Source organism: Sinocyclocheilus rhinocerous, unplaced genomic scaffold, assembly GCF_001515625.1.
Source record: "Sinocyclocheilus rhinocerous isolate Xijiao unplaced genomic scaffold, SAMN03320098_v1.1 scaffold1330, whole genome shotgun sequence".
NCBI lineage: Eukaryota > Metazoa > Chordata > Actinopteri > Cypriniformes > Cyprinidae > Sinocyclocheilus > Sinocyclocheilus rhinocerous.
In genome coordinates this window covers 120,644-129,378 of record NW_015665026.1, presented here as the reverse complement: position 1 = coordinate 129,378, position 8,735 = coordinate 120,644, and positions in this window count along the sequence as shown.

Below are 8,735 nucleotides of genomic sequence, written 5' to 3'. Positions count from 1 at the left end.
CTCTTTGAGCTGGTCTGCCCGAGGGTCCATTTCAAGGGGTCCTTGGCTGCTCCTTGTTCGGTGAGAGCTATAAGTGGAGTCTGGGCCAAGCGTGAATGAGATTGTCCCTGTCGCTGCGGGGGAAAGATCTGCCGCTCCCCCTCACTGCTGGGGAGGCAGCGGGGCCACGGCGCAGATAAAGGGATCAGATGAAGGGTGTCAGATCGCATCAACTTTTCCTCTCCTTCTGTTTCCCTGGCCACAGCACCGTGATTCAACTGTCAAGAGATGCTAAATAAACCCAGCGTTCATTTGTAACACAAGAGTGTGCTATGGTTAACAAAGCTTCCCCAGGGACTGGTACAAATACAAGTCTCACCTGATAGCATCTCAGTTCACCAGAGGAACAGTTTATCTGACGGAGAGTATAAATAACCATTACTCTGATCAATCTCTCGCGTTAACGGTTGGAAGAAGGTGATCGTTAATTTTATGTATAGTTTCGCAAACTGTCCATGAAACGTTTCTCGGTTTGCTGAGATGCTGTAAGGTAACACAAACTTGAAGCACGGATGGGAGCAGGAGGGGGGTTGCAGTATATCATCAGTGTGTAAACTCGAAGTTCTGAGCCGGTGAAGTGCAACACCGTGTGCATATGGCGTAAACACAACTCTGCAGCAAAAATTCTGTCAGTGTTTCCTCTCAGGTCATAAAAAATGATTTTCAGAGTGATGGCAAAGCACTCCCTCTCAAGACTCACACGAGGGAGGTACAAAAAAAAGAAAAGAAAAAAGAAACAGCCCTGAGAGGCTTAACATCTTGGCACACAGACTCATAAAAAGCAGTAATAAACCAGAAAGCCTCTTGAGATTTGATGTTCATTCGCTCAAGTGTGCATGCGGGAGTCATACCGGAGGCTTTATTGCCGGTTTAAGATTCAAATGAGGAGTTTGGCCCATGCTGGACCTTAAATGTGAGTGTTCAGGGGTTCGTCTAGGGTTATTTCAAACTCACACAATCAAACAACACAGAATCTCAAATGAGGGCTGAAGGGAGCAGAAGTCACGGCACTTTAAATGAAAACAAGTGTCGGGCTGTGATGTCTGCCGTTATATCAACTCCAAAATCTTAAATCAGCAAGGAAGATGGAAATGGTTAAGAATGGCTTCTAACCTCAACAAAACCACTCACGCATCTCACTTTCTCTTTTTTTAGATAGAACATATTTTTGAAAAAATAATAATAATGTACAGTATGCAAATCATACAATGTTTGTTTTTAAATCACAAATTAAACTTTTTTTGTTATTGGGTTTTTTTTTGTTTTTTTTTGGTGAATGAAAAACTCTACAGCAGTAGCCTATATTGTTTCTTATACCTGCTCAGCCAAGCGCAATTTCTGTTCTGGAACATTTATTTATCACAAGGTAAAAATATGAACTTTTTTTTTAACTCACATATTTAGGCCTATTGCAGAAAATGTACGTTCTTTAAAGACACCGCCTTTTTGTTCTGACTTCTTTTAGAAGGGTGCAGGTCTTAATTAGGGAGGTCAGAACCCCCAAACCTCCCTAATTCGCACACTGCTAATTTATGACCGATTAAATATACATTTCTAAAACAAGTTATAATGATCACTACACATGAAAAAGAAAGAAAAGTTGCAAAGTGCTGATGACTACACTGATTAGAACAATTATCATGTGGTTGCCATGTCCGTAACACAACGGATGCGCGCGAACCCGTACAGCACAGACCTAAAACAAGCGCCGGGAACGGCGAACCACCGCAAACAAATAGCATATCACGCAAAATACACAAGACAGATAACACTAAATCATTCGTATATATTTTTGCAGTAAACGACACCCGGATATCGTGTGGGCAGGCACTCAGCGCACTTTTCACTACATCTAAAGTAACTGACAGGTGAATATGGTGCGTATATTTGTAAAAACTCATTCACATACCGAACCCGAGCATCCCGGAGATCAGCAGCAGCAGCACCCCGGAGCGCATCGCTGGACTCGGTGAGGATCTCTTCAGTAATGTGACGGTTACCGAAGCAGTGATGCGCGCTCACTGCGGTCCTTTAAAGTTAGTAGCGCTGATTTCTTCCAAACGGTCGATCTACTCTTTCTGGAGGTTCTGTCCTGCTCCTTTTCTACGCTCTTTCTTCTTGCTTGGACTGATATTAGTGCTTAAATGCAGCCTATAGGCGCTGTTCTCGTGCGCAGTGTCTCGAACCCGGAGTGCGTTCTCTCACTCTGCCGCTCAGAGCGCATCAGTGTCCGGCTCACTCACAGTTAGCTCCATGCTCTCTCACTCTCTCCTTCACTCAGTGGAGGATAAGGCAGCCGTGAAGAGGAGAGCGCTGAACGGCTTCGCTCCTCCTTCCCCCGTCTCCTCCTCCCAGCTCCTCACAGAGTATCTCTGACACAAGTAAGCAGCAAACAGTATGAATTAACGAATTAAATGATCACCATTTTCAGTTTAGGAAAGTCAGCTGGATGGTTTGTGAACAGCGTCGTCAAAACGCCGTGCCAAACTCAAACATGTTCTGAGGTAACGTTAACGTAGATATTTTTGTTTTGGGGGTTTCAGTGTCTTACCATTGCAATGAAATGTTGATGGATGAGATGGTAAATCATACTAACTGCAAAAAAATAAATAAGTAATAGTTGGGTTAAAAACATGCTAACTAGTAACCCAAACAGATAAACATATTCCTCTGCAGTGTCTGACAGTTAGGACCGTTGCTATTTAAACTGTCCTCGTGAGACGCGCACATTCAAACTTGCTGAGTTGTAAAAAGAAAAAAATAGTTGGGTTAAAAATAACATCACTAGTAGCTACCCCAAACTGATAGATAATAAAACACATTCCCAAGTTAGGGTCATGTTCACTCAGCTTCAATGAAGATGAAAAGCTGCTAAACAAAGAACTGAAAAAGTTGGGCTAGTTGGGCTAAAAATAAGCTAGTAACCAAAGAGATAAAGCACTAATCTGTCCCACTATACTTTTCATACTTGCTGGTTTGTTAAAAATAAGAAACCCCTCACTGAATAAAAACTAGCTGAGTTAAAAGTAACCAAACTGTGGATATAGAAATAGCAGCTTGCAAACTTTTTGCCAAAAATTGAAATTGTCAAGAGTATAGAAGCTCTTTAGACAAACTAGAGCTTCTATATAAGTCTTGACAATTTAAAATGCTGTCAGAGTTCAGTAAAGCACAGGCAAGAGAAAATGGCTCTTTTCTTATATCAGGTTTTATGACAACAGCTGCAAATTCTCTTACTGAACAATATGACAGAACATGCGTTGGCTATCGATCGTATACAAATACAATACATTGCCCAGAGGCATTTTGTATCTCCCACAAACATTCTCAATTCATCTTTCCTGTTTGAAATCAAAGCAGCTGACTGACAGAATGTAGGTTGTGCTACCTACCTCCTGTCAGGACTTATCAGTAAAACTAGCAGAAACCAACGCCGAAAACTCACATCTTCTCACAGTTCTGCAGTCTACTCATTATAGTTGTGCTACTTTTCTTTCTATATATCTTACTGGTTCACTTTGTACTTCAGTAGGTCTTTTTGTGGGTTTCTAAAACTTTTGGTTTCCAAAACTCAGATGAATATTGATAATAGAAGCAATGCTTTCACTTGTTTTAACTGACTTCCACAGTCTTTTCATGAACTTAAACCCAACCCGTTTGCACACTGTTAATTAAACACTGGGCTAATGGTCATCTGAAGCTCAATTAACAGCCTAGATTAAGCTATTTGCTTCTCTTAAGCAGTTTTATTAAATTAACATGCTGCATATTTGAGTCGAGGCACAACTTAAATAGCTTAATATAGGCTGGTCCTTCCCTTTGCTAACATTACCCCTAACTGTATTTTATGCACCTATAAAAACTACATTACACTGAGATCATTTTAAAGCAATAACAATTTGGTCAGATATATTTTACATATATGGGTCTCACTTACATGCACCAAAACCAAACTCACGCTCCAGACATCATTCATACCAAAGGTCCCCTTGATCTGACTTTACTTTGAATGAATGAGTTCCCATCAGACACAAACTCATCTCTTTTCTTGCTTCATTTACTTGCTGTCATTCTGTAGAAACTGTGGTGCATTAGACGTCTGTTGCGACAGACTGTATGTGACTACATGTTCACCTCTGACTGTGTCTAAATCTCAGTTTAATAACCATGTCATCATGACATACTACGTTTGTTATGCTTTATCCTCAGTGAATATGTCATCATTTTTGCAACATAATGTACAAGCTAATGAATTTCTGAACATCACATTTTCACAACATAGAGAGTAAGCTAGACAATCATAGGCTTTCATAGTCTAGTCTTATTTAGTACTGTAGTTCCAAAAAATGTATACATCCAATATCTGTGAGACCTACATATTCACAGCTTTATCGCTATTTATCATCAACAGTATTTACTTAAAATCTCCAACATTCAGTAAAAGACCACATGAAACGATGTTCACAGTTTTACTTTCGTAATCTGACATATTCCCAAGTGAAACAAGACAAGATGACAAAAACTGTAGGGTAAGATATAATTGTATCCATAGGAAATTGACTGGATTTGTAACGCCAAGCCAGCAGAGGGAGCCCTCGCCCGGGTACTGACCGTGCTCCACTCCCTCTGCTTCCTCTGCTTTCACTTCCTGTTTGACTCTCATATAAACTGAGACCAGTCCATGTGCTGATCGCGAAGTATTGTCAGTTGATCTGCCTTACCAAGCGTTATTCTTCCTCTGTTCCTGATTGATTTCCTGTGTATGATTCTGCCTGACTTCTTGACTCACGGTATTTGTACTCTGCCCCTTTTGTTCTGACGCCTGATAGGACTGATGTTTGTGTTTGGACTCATTGCCTGCCTCTCCACTATTGTCTCTGCTTCTGCCCTTGTGTATGACGAACGATCTGCTTGCTTCTCTGACTTTGACCCTCTGCCTGATTATCGATAGCTGTTTAAAGCCTTGACCTTTAATAAACTTCCGCTAATGGATTCTAACCAAACTCCAGCGTCTCTGTTACAGGATTGTAAAAAGTGAAGTGAGGAGTTGAAAAATATGAGGAATTGGTGATGTCAACCTAAAAAGGAAAAAGTTCGATTAGACATTACATTTTTATGAAAGATTATGAAGAGAAACAACCTTTGCCTTTAGATAAAATGTGTTGTTTAATAAGACCAGTAATGTGTATTAAGAAATTAAATAGGGTCAGTTTCTATTCAATGTTGTCTTTAATAACTTATTTTGAATTGCTTCCCCCTTTTGTTTCCAATATCAGACAGGTGAATACATTTTTTTTCAGGGTTTCTGCAGGTCTTAAAGTCTTAATTCAACCTTAGACAAATTAAGGACTTAAAAAGTTCTTAAATCAGAGCAGAAAGTCTTCAATTGATAGTTAGGCATGAAATGTTCAAATACTGTACATCTATCAAAATATCAAATATCTATCAGAAGGTACAGTATAAGTAAATTAAGAATAAAGTAATGGAAATCTGTAGAAAGCTGTATTTCAAACTTTAAAGTGATGCTAATACAAATCATTAGGCTTCCTAGACATTTACATTTAGAAAATGAAAACATTGACAAATTATGTTCCCTTTAATTTATTCCTTAAATTTTCTTTAATTGGTCTTAAAAAGGTATTGAAAAGTCTTACATTTACCTTCGTAAAATCTGCAGAAACTCTGTTTTAAAATCACACTCAGTTTTATGATTTAACTTGACATCCTTTCAGCATCACAACAGAAGACCTCCGGATGCCTGAACTTCAACCTCAGCTTTTTCATTGGTATTTTTAGACATCAGTCACTCTTAGTTTCAATTACCAAGTGACTCTATGAATAGAAACTATTCAAACATAGAACATATTCATTTCAGTTGCAGAATTTCTTTTAAACTTATTTTAAATTAGCAAGCCTTCTGTGTCAAGTGAAAATGTTTCAAATATGCAGAAGGAAATGTTTCATCACAGTCAGGCAAACTGGGCTTTGTATATACATCATATCATAAAAGAAACAAGATAGCAAATGTGAAATATGAGGCTTCAGCAAGTGTTTCTAAAAATCATTAAACACCTTTGACTCATGTTTAGGTCACTTGGCAGAAGATATAAATGTTCTACTGTGCCATCTGACATTGGAAATCCATCACTTGGACGTGACATGGAACAGCTGCCTAAAAAGTATGCATAAAACATTAAAAGCATGGATAAAAGCTACAAAAAACTTTTTCAAGAAAAGTTATTCATAGCTTTACAGTTAGTTACTGTAGCCAAAAACTGGTCTGAATTAGCATCTAAACCTCCCATATTCCTCCAGAAAATAGACCTTTCCACAGAGGGTGACAGATAGTGTGTATAACTCCATTTCAAAATGAGGTGGCCTAACATTATATTGAATAATTTAACAGATTATGAATTTGGTTTTACTCTCCAATGGTTCATGTTCTTAACTCGTCTCATTTTCTGCGTTTCATTTATTTATTTTCAGTTCAATATTCATAAATATGTATTTGAATTGCCACAGTGCACGCATGGAACAATATCAAACAAATGTTCATCAGTCAGAGAAATTTTAATCTCCAGAGTCTGTATTTATGGGTCCTAAAAACCTTGAAATCGATGAATAACTTACTTAGGTCTCAGTTGGGTCTTTTAGGAAGATTATACGAAGGGAGAAACCACAGAAAAAAAGTTGATATTTTCAGGTCAAAGTGCTTAAAATGCCAAAGTTCATATTTTCCTGGTAGTTGTGTTTGCATACAAATTCAATTATGTAAACAGCTCGTAGGCTTACCTCTATAAAACAACGAAGGCATAATTTATGTAAGCCGAGGTTTTGGGAGGTTGCAATGCCAAGTGCTCGTGAATGATAATCAGCTGGTTTTATGGTTAATTTAGATCCCAGCGGAATATGCGTGGCCAGAACCACCACACAGTGAGGATCATGATTCACATCTCTATAATCCACATGAAGAACGTCCTTTTGTATGATATTTATTTCTACTCGACATGTTAATAAAACATGAATAATGCACTTAAAACCTTACATATTTATTCATGACTAATGACCAGTACCTCAAACATCAATTTTGAAGTGTGCTTTAACCCTCATGTTTCGTTCCGGACATTTTGACCCAGAGAGGATTTTCTTTTCATGTCATCGCATTTGACTACAAAGTCACCTACATCTTGAATGCCCTGGGGGTAAGCAGATAAACATCAAATTTTCATTTTTGGGTGAACTATCCCTTTAATACAATAGAAAAGCAATAAAAGTTTTTCAGTTAGTGTTTTCAGCTTGTTTATTTTCATATAAAAATATGGCATGCAGTTGCTTCAAACAAAGGTGTAAACATAAATTTAATCGTAATTAATAATCGCAATTACAATTTCAAAGGAATAATCGACAATTATGATTTTTGTCATAATCGTGCAGCCCTACTACTGACCTTGCTCACACAGGATAAAAAATCTGATAATTTTCTGTACTTATGAAAAAATATATTATTGCGATTACGAGAATTAAAGCCTTGATAAAAAGATATAAAATCACGTTGCAAGATATAAAGTCGCAATTATGAGAAAAGTCACCATTTCAAAGACAAATGACTGTTTTCATTTTGACACAGCATCTTAAAAATGTGTTTGTATCTGTGTCTTATATAAATCTGATTCTCTGATATAAATCTCATTGTGTTTTCCCCTCATCTTTTTCATGCATGTTTTTGTGCCCATGGTTATGGCTTAAATCGCCTCTGGAGAACCAGCCGTACTGCATATAAAACACCTGCCAAATTCAGATCTGATTTGAAAGAGTAGTTTTAAAGGTTTATGATCAAAATTTTAGTGAAATATTTCATTCTGAGAGATGAGGCTGTTGACAGGTGTCTTTCTCAATATATCTCTCAGGATGGGCAAATCTCTCGCCATTTGGATCCTGTCTGCTAGAGATAAATAAAATATCAGCGGATGTTTAAAGCGTTGGTAGGCCAGCAGTAATATTTCATTGGCAGAGTCTAAACAGATGATTGGTACAGCGTTCACAGAAAAGCGAGGGTGCTGACAGGTCCATGGGAACTGTGGTGGAATGACGGCAGTGGGTTGCCGTCATTGTCTTTATTCTGACGGGATGTGAAAAAAAAAAACTGTTGTCATTCCATTGCTTTTTGCAACGTGACATTTTGTATCTCTCAGTGGACGAAAGAAGTTCTGGACTATGAGGTGGTATGCTAGCATATGCGGCAAAGAAGATCCTACAGGAAATTATGTTTCTCTATTCACAGCTAATCATGTGGACTATTTTTGACCAGTCGCCTTACATTCAGATCCAATGATGAAGCCGTGAGTCACCTCATCTTGTGACAGCAAATTTAATTACGTCAGACGAATAGATTGTTGCACCTTGTACAAACTGTCTATTCACGTTTCACCCTGACACATCATCCTGGAGAAATCATTTTATAAGTAATAAAGCTGCAAGACCAATATGCAAGAAATGACACATTAAGTGCACATGAAAATAGACTGAAATACACTACTGCCAATGTTTACCTTAAGATCAGAAGATTCGTTTTTGCAGTGGGTGTTCACATACAATCATGAAAAATATAATTATCAGACTGTGCACACTTTAAGTTAAAGATAGAATTGTTTTATGAAGCCATAGCAACCCAAAGTCCTGATTACAACTGAAGGTCA